This window comes from Gorilla gorilla, chromosome 14 (assembly GCF_029281585.2).
Source record: "Gorilla gorilla gorilla isolate KB3781 chromosome 14, NHGRI_mGorGor1-v2.1_pri, whole genome shotgun sequence".
Lineage (NCBI taxonomy): Eukaryota > Metazoa > Chordata > Mammalia > Primates > Hominidae > Gorilla > Gorilla gorilla.
The window spans coordinates 87,562,979-87,587,217 of NC_073238.2; the positions used below are offsets into that span (position 1 = coordinate 87,562,979).

At 35.2% G+C, this 24,239-nt stretch overlaps 1 protein-coding gene and 1 non-coding gene across 4 annotated transcripts in view; one reads left to right on the forward strand and one right to left on the reverse strand.

The window, feature by feature from the left end:
* The window catches only part of PIBF1 (progesterone immunomodulatory binding factor 1), a 232,929-nt gene that overhangs the window by 79,915 nt on the left and 128,775 nt on the right, over positions 1-24,239 (forward strand). The window lies entirely within an intron of this gene.
* Positions 22,131-22,237, reverse strand: LOC115930515 (U6 spliceosomal RNA). The gene has a single exon (XR_004067146.1). It is a non-coding gene; the product is annotated as a U6 spliceosomal RNA (small nuclear RNA).

The window sequence follows — 24,239 nt, forward strand, 5'->3', positions numbered from 1 at the left end:
ACATAACATATTTTGATAAATTATACTCTAATAATTTGATGCAATCTTATATAAACTTTAAGCAAATTACTTGACTTTTTTTAACTGTAATGGATGTAAATACTTTGATAAACCTTTGCTTTTTTCATTGTCAGACGTGATGATTCTAACCATTTAGGATTGCTCTGAGCCTTAGATATAATATATTTTAAGTGTATGGCATAGATTATGCTCAGTAAGCAGCCATGCTCGCAATGGTTTTTAAGATTGCTACTGAAAGAAGCAAGTATCACCAAGAGTTAGGATGGGTTCCCTAAAAGTAAAGAAGACTACATTTCAATTTTTAAGAGATACATCGCAGGGGTAAAGCATGGAAATGAGTTATAGGGAACAAGGGATTCGATAAGACTTTCCATGACATCCTTTTAAACAATATGGGGAAAATATGGGAACAATTCAAGGCCAGGTAAATGGATTAGTAACTATTGAAGGGCTTTATCCAAATGTTGTTAGAGAATTATTAATTAAGAAGTGGGTATATGGTACTCATCTATAATATCCTGCAGTACTATATTTCTGCATTTTTGTCAGTGATTTCAGGAAAAATTAAAACCGTATTTAACAAATTTGATATAAAACAGTAACAACAAATTAATTGAATGATGAAGTAAGGATCTAATAGATCTTTTCAGGCAGAAGTAATTAACTGAATGAATTTTAATAGGAATAAATGTAAGATCATGCAGTTGGGTCCAGAAAACCTATGGTTTATAGGTTTATAGGCTTAGATGTGAAATGTGAAAATGACCTGCATGGTTTCAATATGGAGATATTATCCTACAGTAATAGAAGTTATATGTAGAATGTGATCTGTAATTACCTTGCCTATAGAATTATGCTGATAACTGGGCACCCAAGCTTTAAACTAAAAGGTCTTCAGAGGAATATGGCCATAACTGCAAAAAGATTCAAAAGTGCCCTGTTAGTGCTAGGCTATAACTACCTACAAGTATTTTAAGCATTCACATATGAAAAAGCTGGATTTCTTACTTGGCAAGACATAAAGTAGTAGAATTGGGACCACTGGGTAATCACTACAAGAAAGCGTAAAGATAGTAGGACTTTTCACAATGCCTTAGCATCTGATACATTCTCTATCAGTAGAAGTATTCAGGCATAAGCCAAATTCAGTAGAGATGTGCTTGTAAAGGTTGAAGCATCAAGTGGGTAGCTTGATGAGTTTAAAGCCCCCTTTCATCCTGATGTGACAACCGTGTAAAAGAGTTGACGCACTCATTAAATTACCATGCAAAAGAAATGGTGAACGCAAGCTAATTTTGAGGATATTATTTAAAAGATTTCTGTAGTTCGCTTTCCCTGTGTTTTTTTAGGGGTGTGTGTGTGTGTGTGTGTGTGTGTGTGTGTGTGTGTGACAGTAGAGAGACAGAGAATCTACTGAAGTTATTTTGAGTATAGAGTGCCTATGTTGCCTATGTGTTTAAACTCATATATTTTGGGAATATCGTATATATTTTGTATATAGTGAAGCTTAAGGAAAAATATTTTATTCTTCAGAGGTTAAATTTTTAATATTCAAATATGTGATTCTGGCTTCCTTTGTCACTTCCTATGTTTTAATCTTTATGTGGAATGTGATTTCCCTGAATCATGCTTAAGTAAAGCCTCTGGCATGCCTATACATAATTTTCTAGTCAGGTATAATTAGTCTCATCTTTTTCATTTATGTTAGAAGTTTTTATTTATCAAATGCCACATTTTTATGGTTAACCTGTGTTATAAAGAGAAATGTATGGAAACGGTGTGCCATTTTTCAAACGAGTGAAAATGGCTTTTTACTCAAAGACTTTACTTTTCTACAAAGGAAAGGACTTTTCTCAGGCAAATAAAAGACTCATGTATGTCCCAATTGAAGCTCAACAATTTGATAAGTAACAAATACCCAGTTTTCATGAACATGAACAGTTATTACGTCATGTTCTGTTGCTTTGAATCCCTGCATGCACTCCTAAGATTCTTTCTTCCAAAAAGTGGAAATTTTAAAATTCAGTGTTCGTAGTAGAATAAATTGAATACACTGTTACATTTGTGGGCTACTACATAGAATACTATATTGGGATCTAAAATGTAAGGTTGCAATTCAAAATTAATTTTAATAGTGAACTTTTTTCAGTTATGGTTTGTTTTATTTAAAAAATGTATCTATGCAAGGTACAGTGGCTCACACTTGTAATCCAGGCACTTTGGGAGGCCAAGGTGAGAGGATTACTTGAGCCCAGGAGTTTCAGACCAGCCTGGGCAACATAGTGAAACCTCATCTCTACAAAAAATGTAATAATTATTATATATAAGAATATATATTATGTACATATATTATGTATTTTAAAAGAATTTTCATTGCAAGTATTTTTAAATTAATATTGTTTGAAATTATGTTTTCAATCCCAACTTCTCTGGTAATGGTAGGATTTTTGTCCTCATTTTGTACTAGTACAAGGCCAAAGTAAGAAGGCATGGGAAATCAGATAAGCAGAGTAAGTGATTTTTATGTCATATTGGGCTAGTTTAAAGCTTGATAAAGAAATCAGCTGTCCTAAATTTCCTTTCAGTGCTTTTTTTCATATTTCTGTATACTTTTATCTTTATATTTTAATCTGCTACTAGGCCAGAGTGCAATGGCATGATCTTGGCTCACTGCAGCCTCCACCTCCCAGGGTTCAAGCAGTTCTCATGCTTCAGCCTACTGAGTCGCTGGGACTACAGGTGTGTGCCACCACACCTGGCTAATTTTTGTATTTTTAGTAGGTATGGGGTTTCGCCATGTTGGCCAGGCTGGCCTCAAACTCCTGACCTCAAGTGATCAGAAAAAACACAGCGATCTTTGAAGCCAAAAATATGGCAACAGAATAAGATGTCAGAAACTAATGAGAGAAACTATATATGAAAATGATAGTACAGAAATAAAAAGGAATGGAAGAGAAATAGTATTTAGGGTCAGGGGAGTTCCGGAAAACCATGTTGGTAATTTGAGGCTGGAGGTTTCTAGAGCAGAAAAAAGAATAAAGTGATGAAAACAGTTAGAGAAAAAGTAAATGACAGGGAGGACAGACAGTATATATTCACCTTCAGTGTGCCAAGGGAAGAAAACAAAACGGACCAGGAAAAAAAACATTTAGAGATACAATAGAAGAAAACATTTTCTGAAATAAGGAATCTGCAATTTAGAAGAACTCATCACATTCTGGGTAGTGGGAAGAGGATGGGAAACAGCAATGTGGTAAATCTAAGTGAAGTTACAGAACATGAATGTTAAAGGAATAGAATTAGAAGTATCTGGGCAAAATAAGTAAGTCATTTACTAAGGAAAAAATAAGTCTAAGATGCATGCAGTGGTGTGCCTAAAGACCCAGGTACTTGGGAGGCTGAGGCAAAAGAATTGCTAAAGTCCAGGAGTTGAGGACCAGCCTAGGCGACATAGTGGGATGCCCATCTCAAATAAATAAATTAATTAATTTGGTTGAGCTCAAGGTTTTCTTCCATAATAATACTTTATTTATTTAGCAATATTTATTAACCACCAAGCACCATTTTCAGGCACTGTGATTAAGGGTTTGACAAGATGAAAGGCTCTCTGTCTTAATGGAACTTGTATTTCTGTGATGTAAATCAGAAAATATACAAATAACAAAATAATTTTTAGAGAGTAGCAGTTATTTGAAATATATGAAATCGAGTATGATTCAGGGAGGTTTGCAATCTGAAAGATGAGAAGGAATCAGTCATGTGAGGTCCCATAAAACAAATTACCTATAAGGCCTTCCTGAAAAACCTACTGGAAATTGTAACTTCACCAAAGAAGGAAAGAATCAAAGAACTCATGGATTGAGATGTCAGGGTAAAGAAGAACTGGAAGTGAACATTTAGTGTAAAATGTAATCTTAATGACCTTTGTCATTTTGGTTACAAAAGATTGTAATCATAATTGTTAACAAGAAATTATAACATAAAAATAATAGAAGTAGAAGCGAAATAGCAGAAACTTGCAACTAAAATTAGGGAATTGATGGTAAGAGAAATAGTGTTTGTACATATATATAATGTTCTCAGATTTCATGAATCAATAGTTTTATGAAGAAGTACATGTTGTAATATATAACTTTAAAGTATAAATGGAACAGACTGTATATTTTGCATACTACCAGAGGAGGGAAAAAGATCAATCACAGGCTGTATAACAAAGGACAGATAGCAAAGCAAACACCAAAGAAGTAAAAAAACAGAGACCATAATTTAAGATGGAAGAAGGCTACACACATCTTTTCTAATAGCAATTGTAAATGTGACAAACACACCATGTATGTAGGAAAAGAAATACAGTTTGGATCAAAAATAAAATTTTTTCCACATTAATAAGTGACTCAGGGCCGGGGCGCGGTGGCTCACGCCTGTAATCCCAGCACTTTGGGAGGCCAAGGCGGGCGGATCACGAGGTCAGGAGATCGAGACCATCCTGGCTAACGTGGTGAAACCCCATCTCTACTAAAAATGAAAAAAAAAAAAAATTATCCGGGCGTGGTGGTGGGCACCTGTAGTCCCAGCTACTGAGGAGGCTGAGGCAGGAGAATGGCGTGAACCCAGGAAGTGGAGCTTGCAATAAGCAGAGATCTCGCCAATGCACTCCAGCCTGGGCGACAGAGTGAGACTCCGTCTCAAAAAAAAGGGACTGAGGATTTTTAAAGATGGAAAAAAGACAAAATAATACAGAATTAAAACTATTCTGCAATAATTTATTACGGATTGTCTTAAAATAATTCAGAACCTTGAGAATCCCTCTGTAATGACACTATGTACACAATAAAGATATACTCAAAAATCTTTACGTGTGAGATTTCCAAGAGGGAAAGTGCTTATTTTCCCATTCTGGGTTCCATGCCCAGCCTAGGCAGCTCAACTGTTGCCAGAGGCAATGATCACATTTTAAAAACATGGTTTAGAGGTATGTATACTGTCTAGATAAAGTTCTAAATAAAAAACATGCTGAACAGATAGTTCAGTTAATTGCTTATTATGGTTCCTGCTTCAAAACACATTTGATGAAGCAAGGAAACTAAACTCAGAAAATATAAACAAGTTGGAATCATGTTGTTAATTCATAAGCACTTATTAACTAAATCCTGCTTAAGGCCACATTAAAGTTACAATTACGGATATATATTTAAGTGTGTGACTCATAAATTAGCTTAAAAATCAGGTTCATTCATCTTACCTTGAGAGTGAGGAGGATGGGGTGTTCCATGGTCTTTTCTAAGTCTAGCCAGCTGCCTCCCAAATGTGTAATTCGGGGTTACACGTTGAGAGAGTAGACTGAATCAATACAAATATGTGTTACTAGAAAAAGAACTCAAGTACATTTCTTCCGATTATTCATCAATAGCATCAAAAGGAAATGATGTGGATGAAGGAAACATTATATGTGTGCACGTTTTTTAGGATGTTTCTTAGAAATCTAGCGTCATAGTTGGTCATTATGCTTGTGAACTGAAAACCAGAGAAAGTAAGAGTGAGTTGTGTGTGTGCGCATGTGCATGCATGTGTGTGTGTTCATACAGCTTTCTTTATAGGCTGCTGCTCTGTTGCCATAGAGGGAAATTTTTATAGATTTACATTTGGTAAATATACCCACATCCAAAAAAAGATGTATGAAAAATTGGGATGCCAGCTAACTAAATCAACTCATAAAAACTAAAGTTAAGGGTAAGATTATTTTCCACGATTATTTTAAAATATGATGTTTACTGGAAGGAAAGTCCGGAGAATTACCACAGATGAAGTGTGAGTGTATTTCTCCCACTTGTAAATGAGCTCTTATTTCCTACAGTGTATATTCTGGTCCACAATGAGTCATTTTCAACATGTTTCAGTTTAACTTCTAATACATTTTTAAACTTGGCAGGCAAATTTAGATGAACATTACTTCCAGTTTTAGAGACTGCTTCTAAATTATACTTCAGTGTTGTAGTCATCATGAAAAGTTCTTTCAGTAAAAGGAAACAGGATTGATTGGAAATGTATGTTTTGGAGGAGCAAAAAAAATGGTTACCATTTTTAAATTTTGTTACTACATAAACCCTGTTAACATCTTAAAAAGTTGTAGATGTGAGGTCCTTTTATGGATAGAAGATACTTTAGAGAAGAGAATATATGATGTATCCTAGATAATAATAAAGTTAATATTTATTAAACTTTTACTATGCCTAGCACTGTTTAACTGTTCTATACGTATTAGCTATTTTAATGCCTGCATATAGGCAGTAGTATGTTTTCTGTAAGCCATTCAGGCCGTGTTTCTATTAGAAAACATGAAGCCCGGCACAGTTCTGGCCGTATAACTAAAACTTCATGTTTGTAAAAACTAGCAATTTATATAGAGAATTTTACATAGTTGCCAGCTCTGAATAAGTATTTAATAATTACCTTGTATAAATTTATGCAATCCTGTGAATCTTCTGGCAAATTTCAGTGGCCAATCTATCTACTGTTATCTTTTAAATATGCTTGATTTTTATTACTATAATTTTTACACTGTGTCTTATTATTTTTAACACTTTAAAAGTTCATAAAAATTTAGTTTGAAAAATGCTTCAAGATGATTGCAAGCATTGCATTCATTTTGCAAATGAGGAAACAAGTCTAAAGAGGTAATATGGCTTGTCCTCAGTTACACTGTTACTAGAGACAGAGCCATAATTACACATCTGTTCTCTTTGTTCCCATCCCAGTTGTTCTTTCTGCCACACCAGTATGTTATACTTAGTAAACAGTACATGAAGCACAATATGTGTGAAGTTGAACATCAGTAGGTATATTTTTGTTCTCAAATACACACATCAAAAACAACACAATTTAAAACTATACTGTATTAATTTCATAGGGTTGCAATGATAAATTGCCAAAACTTGGTGGCAAAACAACAGAAATTTATTCTCCATTCTAGAGGCCAGAACTCTGAAACTAAGATGTTGACATGGCTTTACTGTCTCCTAAGGCTCTAGGGGTAATCCTTTGCTTGCTTCTTTCAGCTTCTGGGGGCCTCCAGGCATTCCTTGGCTTCCTTGGCTTGTAACCATATCACTCTAGTCTCTGCCTCTGTCTTCATGTGGCTTTCTCCTTTGTGTGCCTCTTATATGGATACATCTGATTGCATGTATGGCACACTCAGATAATTCAGGACAGGTCTCTCATCTCAAGATGCTTAACTTAATCACATCTGCAAAGACTCTTTTTCCAAATAAGGTAATAGTCACAGCTTTTGGGAGTTAGGACATGGACTTCTCTTTTTTGGCAGGGTTGGGGGCACCATTCAACCTACCACATATACCTTTTAATTCATGTGAATTATATTTACTTGAGTTCTTCAATAAAGGTAACATTTTATTTTGAAATTATTTAACTAGAATTTTCTAATTTTAGGAGTTACTGAAATTCTATGATATTTCTATGGACTATCTTTTCAACCTACTAATGTGCCATTTGGCAAACTGTTAGCTGTTGAACAAAATCATACCTTAGGGATTCTAGAATCTGCCATATGATCTATGACATACATTTATTATGACTTTAAAGTCTTCCTGTGTGACTTTTAATAACATTCTTTAAGAACATCATGACAGTGACATTAAGATTAAAGAAACAGTAGTTATACATTTTTAACAGATACAGTGTAAAAACCTAGCATTTAGACAAGCTATGTTAGCTTCATTTAGGCCATTTAATTGCTAGCAATTAAATTTTGCTCTACTGTGTTTGAGATCCTTTAGATTTGGGATGCTCTTATAATGACTATTTCACGTTTTATTTTCGTTCCTTATTTTTTTCATTCAAGTCATTCCTGATTTTAATAAATGTTTATGCATAATGTGTATCTTTGCATTATATATCCCAGATGTATGATAACTTAGTTTCTGCTTCTGTAGAAATTATTGCTAGATGTGAAGATACGCTGAATTCATTTTAGCCATTGAAAGTATATTACTGTAAATGAAAGGAAAAACAACCAATATATAAGTCTGTGCTTCATACAGTTATTGATATGGTTTGGGTCTGTGTCCCCACCCAAATCTCACCTTGTAGCTCCCATAATTCTTATGTGTTGTGGGAGGGACGAGGTGGAAGATAACTGAATCACGGGGGTGGATCTTTCCCATGCTGTTCTTGTGATAGTAAATAAGTCTAACAAGATCTGGTGGTTTTAAAAATGGGAGCTTCCCTGCACAAGCTCTCTCTCTTTGCCTGCCACCATCCACAAAAGATGTGACTTGCTCCTCCTTGCCTTCACAAGGAGGCCTCCTCAGCCATGTGGAACTGTAAGTCCATTAAACCTCTTTTTCTGTAAATTATCCAGTCTCGGGTATGTCTTTATCAGCCACGTGAAAATGGACTAATACAGTTATTAATAGAATTAAATGAAATTCTTTATTTAATTTTAAGTACTCAAAAAATATTAACTATTATTATTACCATCATCTAGTTAGTTGATTTTTAAAGTAAGATGTGTCTATGTTTTCAGCACCATAAAGGTAGAGCAGTCTCTGACTAGATCTGGTAAAAAAATATTTTATGCAGATGAGTAAACTTCACTATTACAATGAGCTCTCTAAAGAAAGAGTCCCCTTTCCTCAACTTACTGTGTATTCTAATTGTTAGCAACTCATTCAATTGGGATTTTTCTTGCATCTTTTTGTAAATTATAAAGAAGATCCATGTGTTTTAAAATTGATGTGCTTTTTAAAACTCCAAGGTAGTGTGTTTTCATTTTACAAATGGAAAGTGTCGATATTTTTTGTAAAAAGTAGAAAATTAGTTTATGCATCTTCAAATAGCAAAGCTTAAGTGACAGTCGCATATCTATCATTAAAATTCAAATGTTTTAATTCACTTGGACCCCAAATGTGAATTTCTCTTGGCTAGATTATTCATAGATTCTCTGCATGTAATGATGCCTATGATTTCTAAAATTCTTTTTGTCTAAAATCATGAAGATGGCAGATGCACAAAATAATACATCTCCGGGCTGTGTGTGGTGGTTCACACCTGTAATCCCAACACTTTAGGAGGCTGATGCAGGAGGATTACTGGAGGCCAGGAGTTCAGGAACAGCCTGGGCAACAAAGTGAGACCCCATCTCTGCACACATACAAAAAAATTAACCACGCAGAGTGGCATGTGCCTATAATCTCAGCTCCTCAGGAGGCTGAGGTTGAAGGATCCCTTGAGCCTTGGACTTTAAGGCTGCACTGAGCTAAGATGGTGCCACTACGCTCCTGCCTGAGCAACAGAATAAAACCCTGTCTCTTTATTAAAAAAAAAAAAAAAGACTATTTCTCCTTGCCTTCAGGCAGGAATGCACCCAGATCATCCTAGTCTGATAGGCTATCCATATGCAAACCTGTAAAGGAACTCACGTACCTGTAAATGACAATGAAATGTTAGCTTCAAAATAGTTTATATAAGTAGTTTATAGGAAAGTCAAGGTATGGTAAATAACCTGTCATTTATAAGAATGGAATGTTCTGTATGTTGGTGTAACAAAACATGTCTATTCTTTTGTGTCATGTTTTGCCATTGGTTAAGCCATACATTTGATCAAGAAGTAAGTCAGCAGATACTTCAACTTGGTATCCAGTATAACCAATATCACCTCTTCATTATAGAAACAACCTCTTCCATGGCTGGGTGCAGCGATTCATTCCTGTAATCCCTACACTTTGGGAGGCCATGGTGGGAGGATCACTAGAGGCTACGAGTTTGAAACCAGGCTGGGCAACATAGTGAGACCCCAGCTCTCCCAAAAAGTAAAAAAAAAAAAAAAAAAAAAATTACAGATGAAACTACTTCTTCCCCATTATTGTCTGTACCCTAACTAAATATTAAGCATTCCACTTGAGATACCATCTCACACCAGTTAGAATGGCAATCATTAAAAAGTCAGGAAACAACAGGTGCTGGAGAGGATGTGGAGAAATAGGAACACTTTTACACCGTTGGTGGGACTGTAAACTAGTTCAACCATTGTGGAAGTCAGTGTGGCGATTCCTCAGGGATCTAGAACTAGAAATACCATTTGACCCAGCCATCCCATTACTGGGTATATACCCAAAGGACTATAAATCATGCTGCTGTGAAGACGCATGCACACGTATGTTTATTGCGGCATTATTCACAGTAGCAAAGACTTGGAACCAACCCAAATGTCCAACAATGATAGACTGGATTGAGAAAGTGTGGCACATGTACACCATGGGATACTATGCAGCCATAAAAAATGATGAGTTCATGTCCTTTGTAGGGACATGGATGAAATTGGAAATCATCATTCTCAGTAAACTATTGCAAGGACAAAAAACAAACACCGCATGTTCTCACTCATAGATGGAAATTGAACAATGAGAGCACATGGACACAGGAAGGGGAACATCACACTCTGGGGACTGTTGTGGGTTGGGGGGAGGGGAGAGGGATAGCATTAGGAGATATACCTAATGCTAAATGACGAGTTAATGGGTGCAGCACACCAACATGGCACATGTATACATATGTAACTAACCTGCACATTGTGCACATGTACCCTAAAACTTAAAGTGTAATAATAATAAAAAATAAAAAATAAAGCATTCCACTTATAAGAAAGTTATTAGCTCTGATCGCCTCTCTTTATTCTTATGTATGAGTTTTCATTCCACAAGTTTTAGACACTGTTCACAAAGTATAAGGTATACCAAGGCATAGCTAAAGGTTGTGGCTACTTAACCACACACACATACACACACACACACGCACATACACATATATCTTTAATGATAGAGACCACTAGAGCAGTATTGACTTAAATAGCTCAAATATTTCATGAGTTTTCAATAAAAAAGACTAGCAATAGTAATTCTTTTGAGTTTATTTAGGTAGAATTATGAAAAAGTTATCTTTTTTCTTTTTATTAATTTTGTTTGTAAAAATTATAATTTAATTGTATAAGCACTTTTATGAATTTTTAATTGCAGATACCATCTGATAAATGTTATAAATTTGTTCCCACATAATTGTACATGACATACAATTCCATATAGCTAAACTCATTTTCCATTACCATTTTATAATAGAACCTAATGGAAGTTAACTACCATGACTGCCTTTTTCCTGTGAGAATTGAGTCTCCATAGCCCATTCTATGAACTGTTCTCTGCCTTCCTTAATTCTTTAATGTATAGATGAACCTAACATTCCCTTCCTGTCGATTTCAAATGTTTAATGTTGCTTGCCTTGTTTCCTTTTATTTTAAGTGAGAGCCGACATTATGAACTCAGCACTTTACTGAGTACATCAAAAGGCAAAAGAGAAACATATCTCTCCCCATGGTTTCAGATGAGAATCTGGAGAAAAATATGTACGTGTGCTCAGATTTCTCTTTGTTGGAGTATGGACTATGGAAAGAGAAATAAAATGCCAAAGTATCTCTCTAAACTTTCCTATGGTGGGCTAGAAATTGTTCAAGTCAATATTTATTGAACCTTTGTGCATGACACACTGTAGAGAATTTTAAAAATTAAAACAATTTCAGTTTTGAAAGAGCTGAAATACATATATACATATTTATATTTTAAAGCAAAATTTTATATATGTTAAGAAATCTGTTGTAGGCTGTGAATGTCCCTATCTGTTTTGGAAATGGCCTTTTAGAAGAGGTGGTACATGAAACAAGCATTTGAAGTGTGAAATTTGACATGCAGATATAAGAGAAGACTATTCCAAAAATTTTGTAAACCTAAATATAGAAGAAACAAAAGAACTGTCAAAAAAAAAAAACAGATAATTCGTTCACCTGATTCAGAGTGTACAAGTAGATAGGAGATAAGGATAGACAGTTTCATTTTTTGGTAGAATGTCAGAATAAAGAGCTTTTATTTACTTCAGTGTGTGGTGGGGGCTGACATGATGAGATTTACATTTTAGAGAATTAGCTTCGCAGTAATATATGTATATATATTTATGGTAATTCAAGATGCCCTGAATAGGAGTTCCTGAAGTCCAGATGATTGGTAACTATGGCCTGAATTGGATGGTGGCATAGATAATAAAGATGGGAAAATTGGTTTTAGAAATACAACTTGGAGGTGATGGGTGGTAGAGATTTTTCCATCTGTTCTCTACTGCCATCCTCCATCCCTCACAAAGAAAAGAAATTTTTAATGCATTTAGATCATATTCCAGAATATAGTTTGGGCCATGTTTCTAGTCAAGTGGTGTCTGTCTGTCTGTCTGTCTCTCTGTCTCTCTTTCTTTCTCTCTTTTGAGACGGAGTCTTGCTCTGTCGCCCAGGCTGGAGTGCAATGGCGCAATCTTGGCTCACTGCAACCTCCACCTCCCGGGTTCAAGCAATTCTCCTGCCTCAGCCTCCCGAGTAGCTGGGATTACAGGTGTCCACCACCTCACTCGGCTAATTTTTGTATTTTTAGTAGAGATAGGGTTTCACCATGTTGGCCAGGCTGGTGTCAAACTCCTGACCCTTGTGATCCACCTGCCTCGGCCTCCTAAAGTGCTGGGATTACAGGCGTGAGCCTCCGCGACCAGCCTCAAGTGATCTTTCTCTAAAAGATTGCAGTCATGAGTAGAGCTTCCCCTTCCACATCATCTTTTCCTAGCTCTGGAAAAATAGGTTGGAGCTCACTTGCACCACTTGTCAGTCTTCTGCCATATATACATGCTAATGTCCTCTCTTAAACCTTATCAGAGTTCTACACAAGAACTCTTAGTTGGAGTTTTTACTACAAGCCCAGCTAATAACATAGTCATAATTTTATTTCCTGTTTGCTACTAGCCCCTTTTTCAGAAGCCTCATGGTAAGGGAATGCTTATTTTAATAAAGCATTTAGACATTTTTTGAATTCACCCTAATATCATTTAATAGCACCCAGTCCCTGTATCACCACTAACAGATGGATCCTCTTACAGTAGAGGCAATATAAGTTACGTTTAAGAGTACAGTTTCTGGAGGGTAAATAGCCTAGGAGGTTATGATACTGGCTCTATTGTTCCTGGGTGCATGACTTCAGGGAAGTTACTTAACCTCTATGTCTCAGTTTCCTCATGTATAAAATATAATAATAGTAACTTATAGAATTGTGAGGATTAAATGAGTGTTAGAGATAGTGTTTGTTACATAATGTGTTAAATATTAGCTATTGTGATTATTACGGGATTCAGTAACTGACAATAATTGAAAGTATCTTGGAGAGTTATCAATGATTCCTGCAGAATTTTCTGGGTAGTTTGAGATGATAGTGATTTCATTATCAGAAATAGGACTTTGAGAAAACAGAAGTGATTCATGTATTAATGAAGGCTATAATTTTGATTTAGGAATTGTACTTGAAATGCTAAAGCACCATTTAGGTATAGAAATAGAGTTGACATATAAGAATAAGGATCTTGAGCCTGGGAGAAAGAACAAGCCTATACATAAAGATTTGGGATATATCAAGAATGCTGAAACCTGTAGTAAGTGCCCTGAAATTGGGGAAGAGATTTAATAATTGCTGTGGAGTAATATTGTGCCAAATGTTTTAGGAGTTTTGTTTAATTAATTTTATTCTCAGTTTTTATTTCTCATAATTGCTTTGTGTGAGGAAATTAAGGCTCAAGGAGGTTTTCTGAAAATGCCATGGCTAGAATTTACAAATAAATTACAAAAACTTTAAGTAACTTTAGCAAGATTACAGGATACAAGTTACTATGAAAAAATTTAATTGTATTTCTGTATGTTAGCGCTATGCATTTAAAACTTGGAAATTTTCTAAAATAAACCTTTACAACAGCAGAAAAATATCAAATACTTAGGGATAAAATTAACAAAATATGAAGCAAGTACAGGACCTGTACACTGAAAACTAGTAAATATTGCTGAGGAAAAACAAAAACCTAAATAAGTGGAGCAAGATATCATCTTCATAGATTTGAACACTTAATTTTGCTGTAGTGTCAAATTTCCCCAAACTGACTTACAGAGTCAGTGCAATTCTGATCAAAAACTCAGCAGACTTTTTTTGTAGTCTAATCAGCTAACCTAAAATTTACGTGGAAATCGAAAGGACCAGAACATCCAAAACAATTTTGAAAAAGGGAGATGAAGGTGCCTAGATAGTTCAGTGAGGAAATGATAATCTTTTCAACAAATCTTGCTAAACCATTTAGATACCATATACAAAAAAGTGCACCTCCAACCCTACTTCATACATACAAAAATTAATTTGTAATTCATACATCTAAACGTAAGATCAAAAACTAGAAAAAAAGGGAAAACCTTAGAAACCTTGAGTTATCAAAGGTTGCATAAATAGGACATAAAGAACGTGAACCATTAAGAAAAACTTGTTTTCTTTTTTTTTGAGCTGGAGTTTTGCTCTTGTTGCCCAGGCTGGAGTGCTGCAGTGGGCACGATCTGTGCTCACTGCAACCTCCACCTCCCCAGTTCAAGTGATTCTCCTGCCTCAGCCTCCCAAGTAGCTGGGATTTCAGGCATGCATCGCCACGCCCGGCTAATTTTGTATTTTTAGTAGAGGCGAGGTTTCACCATGTTGGTCACGCTGGTCTGACCTCAGGCACTCCACTGGCCTTAGCCTCCCAAAGTGCTGGGATTACAGGCGTGAGCCACCACACCTGGCCTAAGAAAAACTTGATATTCCAACTTGGCTGGTAGTTGGGGGACAAAAAGAAAAACTCGTTAAATTGGACTTTACTCAAAATTTAAAAAAAAAAAATTGCTCTTCTGTTAATAAAGGAGAAAGACAAGCCATAGTCTTGAGGAAAATATTTGAAAACCACATATCTAATAAAGGGCTTACATCCAGAACTCTTGCAACTTAAGAAGACAAGCTACTCAATTTAACATTTTTCAAAATGGCCAAAGGATTTGAACAGCCACTTCATGAAAGTAGAAATACAGATGACCAATAAGCACAAGAAAAGATGCTAAACATTATTAATCATCAGGAAAATGGAAATTATACCGAAATTCATTACCACTACAACCACTAGAATGGCTAGATTTTAAAACACTGATATTACCAAGTGTTGGTAAGGTTGTCAGTTAACTCAAATGTCCACACATTGCTTATGTGAATGCAGAATCACAGTCACTTTGTGTGACTGTGTCAAACAGTTTGACAGTTTTTAAGAAGGTTAAACATAAACTTAGTATAAGACCCAGCATTCCTATTTCTAGTTATTTACTCAAGAGAAATGAAAAACCTATATACATATAAAGACTTCTGTGTAAATGTTTATAGCTGCTATATTTCTAATGTCCCCAAGCTGAAACAACTAGTACATCAAACTAAATTTGAGTTTATACATGCCATGGAATACTACATAGCAATAAAAAAGGAGGAAACTACTTATACGTGGAAAATATTTTTTTATGAAAGTTCTATGTTGAAAGAAGACAAACACAAAAGACTGCATAGTTTTTGATTCCATTTATATGACATAATAGAAAAGGCAAAACTAATGACACAAATCCAGTCAACAGTTGCCAAGGGCCAGGGGTGGAATGAGAGAACTGACTGAAAAGCAGCAGCACAGAGAGTTTTTGGGGGTGATGGGAATGATGTTATGATCGTAGTCACAGTTGCATGGCCAAAACAGTTGTTGAAACTTACGAACTTGCACACTTAAAATTAGTAAATTTTGTATGTAAATTATGCTCCAATAAAACTGGTTTTTTAAATGGCTTAAGTGGCTGTTTATTTTTTAGAGCAGTTTTGGGTTCACTGCAAAATTGAAAGGAGGTACAGATTGCTCATATAACCCCTACCCCTACACATGTATAGCCTACCCCATTATGAACATCCCCACCAGAGTGCTACATTTGTTACAGTTGATGAATCTACACTGACAAATCATTGTCACCCAAACTCTATAGTTTTCATTACGGTTCACTCTTGGTCCAGCTACTTTTTAATACTTTCATTTCTGGTCCAAGTTCACTCTTAGGGTTGTACATTCTGTATGTTTGGACAAATCTGTAATGTATATATCTATCAATGTAGTATCATTCAGAATAGTTTCATTACTATATTATTTTACTGTCTCCATGGTTTTACCTTTTTCAAAATGTCATAATCATACAGTATGTAGTCTTTTCATACTGTCTTTTTTTACTTAGTAGTGTGCATTTAAGGTTTCTCCCTGTCTTTTCATGACTTCATAGCTCATATCTTTCAGTGCTGAATAATATTCTATTGCTGAGGTGTATCACAGTTCATCTGTTCACCTACTGAAGGACATCTTTGCTTCCAGGTTATGGCAGTTATGAATAAATCTGCTGTAAACATCCTTGTGCAGTTGTTTGGGTAGATAAGTGTTTAATTCCTTTGGGCAAATATGCAAAGAGTGTGATTGTTAGATCTTATGGTAAGAGTGCTTAGTTTTGTAAGAAACCACGAAATGTGTCAGTGTAGTGTGGGGAAAAAAACAAAAAAGAAGAAACCACCAAACTGTTTTCCAAAGTGGCTATATCGGTATGCATCTCCACCAGCAGTGAATGAGAATTCCTGTTACTCCATATCTTTGCCAGCATTTGGCATTGCCAGTGTTCTGGATTTGGGCCGTTCTAATACATGTATAGTGGTATCTCATTGTTGTTTTAACTTACATTTTCCTGATGACATATGATGCAGAGCATCTTTTCACGTGTTTATTGGCCATCACTGTATCTTCTTTGGTGATGTGGCTATTAAGGTCTTTAGCCCATTTTTTAATAGGGTTGTTTGTTATCTTGTTGAGTTTTAAAAGTTCTTTGTATATTTTGGATAACAACCCTTCGTGAGATAGGTATTTTGCAAGTATCTTCTCCCAGTCTGGGGTTTTTATTTTCCTTCTCTTAATGGTGTCTTTCACAGTGCAGAAACTTTTAACTTTATAAAGTCCAGTTTATTCTTTTTTTCATGGATTATGTGTTTGTTGTTTTGTCTAAAAAGTCATGGCCCAGACCAAGGTTATCTAGATTGTCTTATGTGTTATCATTAGGAGTTTTATAATTTTGCATTTTACATTTAGGTATATGATTTATTTTGAGTTAATTTTTGCAAAGGTGTAAGTCTGTGTTCAGATTCTTTTTTTTTTTATTTTTATTTTTTGCATGTGAATGTCCTATTGCTCTAGCAACATACGTTGAAAAGACTATCTTTCCACCAGTATTCCCTTTGTCTTTTTGTCAAACATCAGTTGACTGTGCGGGTCTATTTCAGGGCTCTCTATTCTGTTCCATTGATCTATTTGTCCCTTCTTTTGCCAATACCACACTGTCCTGTTCCTGTAACTTTATAGTAAGTCTCAAAGTTGGATAGTGTCAGTCTGCTAGTTTTATTCTTCTCTTTCCATATAATATTGGCTATTCTGGGTCTTTTGCCTTTTTATATTAACTTTAGAATCCGTTTGTCTATATCCACAAAATAGATTGTTGGGATTTTGATTGGGATTACATTGAATCTATAAATCAATCTTGCAAGAACTGACATCTTCACAATATTGAGTCTTCTTACCCATATATGTAGAGTATTTTTACATTATTCTTTGATTTTTTTATCAGAGTTTTTAGTTTTCCTCATATAGATCTTGTACATATTATTTTAGACTTATACCTAAATATTTCATTTTAAGGGGGGTTAATATAAATGTTACTGTGTTTTTAACTTGAAATTCCATTTGTTCCATGCAGATATACAGGAAAGTGATTGGCCTTCGTATATTGCCCTTGTATCCTGCAACATTGCTATAATCACTTACTAGTTCCAGTAGTTTTCAGCCAATTCTTTCAGATTTTCTACATAAACAGTCATATCATCTGCATACACAGTTTTATTTCTTCCTTCCCAATCTATATACTTTTTCTTTTCTTTTCTTATTGCAATTAGCATCAACTTCGAATATGATGTTGAAAAGTTCCTGATCTTAGTAGGACAACTTCAGGTTTCTTACCATTAAGATGTTACTTGTAGTATTTTTGTGTTATTTTTTATCAAGTTGAGGAACTTCCCACTATTCCTAGTTTACTAAGAGTTTGTATCATCAGTAGATGTTAGATTTTGTGAAATGCTTTCTCTACATCTATTGACAGGATCATGTGGTTTTTTTCTTCCTCAGCTTGTTGATGTGATGGGTCACATTAATTGATTTTCAAATTTTGAACCAGCCTTGCAAAACTGGGATAAATCCCACTTGATTGTGGTATATAGTTCTTTTTATGCATGAATGGTTTTGATTTGTTAATAATTTGTTGAGGGTTTTTGCATCTATATTTATGAGAGATGTTGGTCTCTTGGTTTCTTTTCTTGTAATGTCGTTGTCTGGTGTTGGTATTTGAGTGATGCTGGCCTCATATAATAAATTAGAAAGTATTCCTTCTGCTTCTAGCCTCTGGTGGATACTGTAGAGAACTGGTATACTTTCTTCCTTAAGTAATTGGTAGAATTTACCAGTGAACCCATCTGGGCCTGTCCTTCTGCTTTGGAAGGTTTAAATTATTGATTAAATATTTTAAAACACATGTAGGCCTCTTCAGATTCTCTGTTTCTTCTTGTGTCAGTTTTAGCAGATTGTGTCTTTCAAGGAATTGGTCCATTTTGTCTAATTTATGAAGTTTGAGAGCACAGAGTTGTTCATAGTATTCTTTTGTTTAGTTTCCATGGGATCTGTAATAATGACCACTGTTTCATTTCTTTTCTTTTTTTTTTTTTGAGACAGAGTTTTGCCCTTGTTGTGCAGGCTGGAGTACAGTGGCACAATCTCAGCTCACCTCAACCTCCGCCTCTCTGGTTCAAGCAATTCTCCTGCCTCAGCCTCCCGAGTAGCTGGGATTACAGGCATGCACCACCATGCCTGGTTAATTTTGTATTTTTAGTAGAGATGGGGTTTCTCCATGTTAGTCAGGCTGGTCTTGAACTCCCAACCTCAGGTGATCCGCCCACCTCGGCCTCCCAAAGTGCTGGGATTACAGGTGTGAGTCACCATGCCTGGCCTTCATTTCTGCTATTAGTAATTTAGGTCCTCTCTTTTTCTTAGTGTAGCTAAAGTTTTACTGGTTTTATTGATTTTTTTTTCAAAGAACCACTTTAGATTTCATTGGTTTTTATCTTGATTTTTGCGGTAATTATTTTCTTAGTGCTTACTTTGGATTTAATTTACTCTTTTTTTTCTAGTTTCCTAAGGTAGAAGTTTAGATGATTGATTTTAGATCTGTCTTCTTTTCTAATATACGTATTTAATGCTGTGAATTTTCCAAGCACTTCTGCGTTCCACAAGTTGTATTTTTATTTAGTTTAAAATATTTTCTAATTTCTCTTGCATTTTCTTCTTTGATGTATGTGTCATTTAGAAGTGTATTGTTTAATATCCACATATTTTAGAATCTTCCAGTTATCTTTTTATTGTTGATTTCTTGTTTAATTACATTATGGTTTGAGAGTAGAGAGCATATGATTTTTATTCTTTTAACTTTGTTCATGTGTGTTTATAGCCTGGGAGGCAGTCTATCTTCTGCATATCTGTATTTCGTGTGAGCTTTAAAAGAATATGTATTCTGCTATTGTTGATAAATTGTGATTATAACCTGTTGATTGATGGTGTTGAATTCTACTATGTCTTTAATGATTTTCTGCCTACTGGATATGTCCATTTCTAATACTAGCGTGTTGAAGTCTTCAACTATAGTAGTAGATTCATATATTTCTTCTTGCAGTTCTATCAGTTTTGACTCATGTATTTTGACATCTGTTCTTGGACATATAAATGTTAAGGATTATTATATCTCCTTGGAAAATGGACCCCTTAATCATGTAATGCCCCTCTTTATCCTTGATAACTTTTCTTGCTCTGAAGTCTGTTCTGTCTGAAATTAATGCAAGCTACTCCCAGTTTCTTTTGAGTAGTGTTATAATGGTATATTTTTCTCTATCTACTTTTAATCTGTATGTATCTTTATATTTAAAGTGCATTTCTTGTAGGCAGTATATAGTTAGGTGTTTTTTTAATCTATTAATTGGTGAATTTAGAACATTTACATAGAATGTGATTATTGATATACTGTAGGTAGATTTGCATCTACCAAATTTATTACTGTTTTCTATTTTTTCCCTCATTCTTTGTTTCTATTTTTCATTCTTTTTCCTTTTTGGTTTTAATTGGCATTACGTTGTTGGGCACATAAGTGTTAGGAATTATATATTTTCTGGGAGGAAGAACTTTGAAAACGAAAGTTTGCAAATGTAAGCTAAATGTGAGATTTCAGGAGGTTAAAGTGTTTTTTGTATCAGGAAGTCAAGGAGATCTACAATCCTCCCAACCAGAGAAGGAATGTTCTGAGTTAGGAGTGTAGGGAAAGAAAGAAAATTAGAATATAAGCAATTTTAAGGTAGAGAGGAGGGAATTGAAATAAACCCTTGTTGGATAGATCTTGACCTTAGTAAAAGGAAGTCATCAAATGACAATGAAGAGGGCTCCAAATGACCTGAGAGTCTTAATAAAAGAAGGCAATTTTTAGAATGACAACTATAGAGAATACAATAATGTAATACCTTTGGAATAAAAGAATTCCAAGCAGCAGTAAGAGCTAGGTCATGGACTTGGTCAATATGGCATCCCTAATTTTCCACAGCTTCTCTTAATTCAAGTCAGAGATCGACAAACTATGGCCGATAGGCCAAATCCAGCCTACCATCTGTTTTTGGACAGCCTGCAAGCTAAGATTGGTTTGTGTGTTTTTTTTTAATTATGAGGGGGAAATAAAAATAAATATTTAATGACACATGAAAATTATATGAAATGTAGATGTTAGTGTATATAAAGTTTTATTGGAACATAAACTCATTTGTTTACATATTGTCTATGGCTGCTTTTATGCTACAACTGCAAATTTGAGTTGTTGCAACAGAAACTTTTTGGCCCACAAAGCCTAAAATACTTACTCTTTGGTCCTTTACAAAACATGTCTGCATGCCAGCTTTCAGCAGCATCAGTTAAGCAGCAGTGATAATTGTCTGTCTGTTTCTTGGAGATCATTCACAAGCCTGAATAGATGGGTCACCATTTATCAATACTTTCGAGATATCAGCATGCATCTCTTTCCCATGCATCTCTTTAGCAGGGTAGGAAAATTATGACTTTGAACGGGTAACTCTGTTTCTTGGTAAGGATAAGATGTTACATTCCACTGAATGGAAGAAAAATCAAATTCTGTGCTTCCAAAATTCCAATATTTTAAAGTATTAGAACATCTCATGGTTTATAGAAAAACATGGAACATGATAAGACATCTTGGCCAGACTAAAAATTGGAACTCTGCAGCCAGGAAACATACAAAGTCACCTGTTATTTTTCTTATGACAAGCTTTAAAACAAAGTGCTTTGGCAAACTTGAATGTTTAATTTAACACATAGTGCTTACTGTACCAATACAGTTTTAAGCATTTTACCAATATTAACTCATTTAATTATCCTAATTACCTAATGAGATTATCACTATTATGCTCATTTTATAATTATGAAAGCTGAGACACAGGTAGTAAAGAGTGGTATGGAGTTTGAACTCATGCAGTCTGGCTTCAGAGCCCTTGCTTAATATAGTTATTTGTGAATATTTAACCCTCTGAATCTAAAATAAAATTTGAAACTATAAAAATAAATAAATACTTAAAGTCACATTACATTGAAAAATACTTCAATCTCATGAAGCTTCAAGATTATTTGAGACCTTTTTTGTTCTAGATCCCTTATTATATATGTATGTATTCAACTTTTAGGTTCAGGGGATATATGTGCAGATTTGTTACTTAGCCCAGAAATTTGAGGCAGACTTGAATGCAGATTTCAGCTTTACTACTTACTTGGGTAAGTTGTTAACTTCTCTGAGTCTCAGAATCTTTATCTCTAAAAAGAGAATAACTGCCTGCCCACTTTCACCACTGTTATTCAACATTGTACTAGAATTCCCAGCTAAAGCAACTAGACAAGGAAAAGAAATAAAGGGCAGTCAAATTGTTAAGGGAGTAGTCAAATTATCCTTGTTATTAGATGATAGGAATTTTTTTTTGAAAACAAAATGCTTCATGATTTTGCATGTCATCCGTGTGCAGGAACCGTGCTAATTTTCTCTGTATCATTCCAATTTGAATATATGTGCTGCTGAAATGAGCACAATGATAGGATCTTCTATTTGGAAAACCTAAAGACTCCACCAAAAAACTGTTAGAATTGATGGGCAAATTCAGTAAAGTTGCAGGATACAAAATCAGTGTACCAAAATCAGTAGCACTTCTATATGCCAACAATGAACAATCCGAAAAATAAACTAAGAAAGTATTCCCATTTACAATAGCTACAAATAAAATTAAATACCTAGGAATTAAACAAAGAAGTGGCCGGGTGCAGTGGCTCATGCCTATAATCCCAGCACTTTGGGAGGCCAAGGCAGGTGGATCACGAGGTCAGGAGTTTGAGACCAGCCTGGCCAACATGGTGAAACCCCGTTTCTACTAAAAATACAAAAATTAGCCAGGCGTGGTGGTGTGCACCTGTAATCCTAGCTACTCGGGAGGCTGAGGCAGGAGAGTCACTTGAACCCATGAGGCGGAGGTTGCAGTGAGCCGAGCTAATGCCATTTCACTCCAGCATCGGCGACAGAGCAAGACTCCATCTTGAAAAAAAAAAAAAAAAAAAAGGAAAAGATCTCTACAATGAAAACTATAAAACACTGATGCAAGAAATTGAGGAGAACATACAAAAGATGGAAAGATATATTCCATGTTCATGGATTGGAAGAATCAATGTTGTTAAAATGTCCATACTTACCCAGAGCAGTCTACAGATTCAATGCAATCCCTCTCAGTATACCAATGACATTCTTCACAGGAGTAGAAAAAAAAATCCTAAAATGTATATGGAACCACAATAGACCCAGAATAGCCAAAGCTATCCTACGCAAAAAGAGCAAAACTGAGGAATCACATTGCCTGACTTCAAAATATACTACAGTGCTATAGTAACCAAAACAGCATGGCACCAGTGTAAAAACAGACACACAGACCAATGGAAAAAAAAATAGAGAAATCAGAAACAAATCCATACATCTCCAGCAAACTTATTTTTGAGAAAGCTGCCAAGAACATACATTGGGGAAAGGACAGTCTCTTCTATAGATTATACTGGGAAACTGCATGTCCATATGCAGAAGAATAAAATTAGACCCCTATCTCTTGCCGTATACAAGGGTAAAGTCAACATGGGTTAAAGACTTAAATCTAAGACCTCAAACTATAAAACTACTAAAACATTGGAGAAACGCTCTAGGACATTGTTCTGAGCAAAGATTTCTTGAGTGATACCCCACAAGCACAGGCAGCCAAAGCAAAAATGGACAAATGGGATATCATCAAGTAAAAAACCTCCTGCATAGCAAAGGAAACAGTCAACAAAGTGAAGAGACAACCCACAAAATGGGAGAAAATATTTGCGAACAATCCATCTGACAAGGAATTAATAACCAGAATATATAAGGAGCTCAAACAACTCAGTAGGAAAAAAATCTAATAATCTAATTTTTAAATGGGCAAAAGATCTGAATAGACATTTCTCAGAAGAAGGCATACGTATGGTAAACAGAGTTATGAAAAGGTGCTCAATATCACTGATCATCAGAGAAATGCAAATCAAAACTACAATGAGACATCGTCTCACCCCAGTTAAAAGGGCATTTATCCAAAAGACAAGCAATAACAAATGCTGATGAGGATCTGGAGTAAAGAGAACCCTCCTACACTGTTGGTGGGAATGTAACTTAGTACAACCACTATGGAGAACAGTTTGGAGGTTCCTCAAAAAACTAAAAGTAGATTTATGCTGGATCATATGGTAGCTTTATGCTTGATCAATGATTGCTGGATCATATGGTAGCTCTATTTTTAGTTTTTGTGTATATCCCAAAAGAAAGGAAGTCAGTATATCAAAGAAATATCTGCACTTCCATACTTATTGCAGCACTGTTTACAGTAGCCAAGACTTGGGAGCAACCCAAGTGTCCGTCAATAGATACTGGATAAAGAAAATGTGGTACATATACACAATGGAGTATTCTTCGGCCATAAAAAAGAATGAAATTCTGTCATTTGCAACAACATGAATGGAACTGGAGGTCATTATAT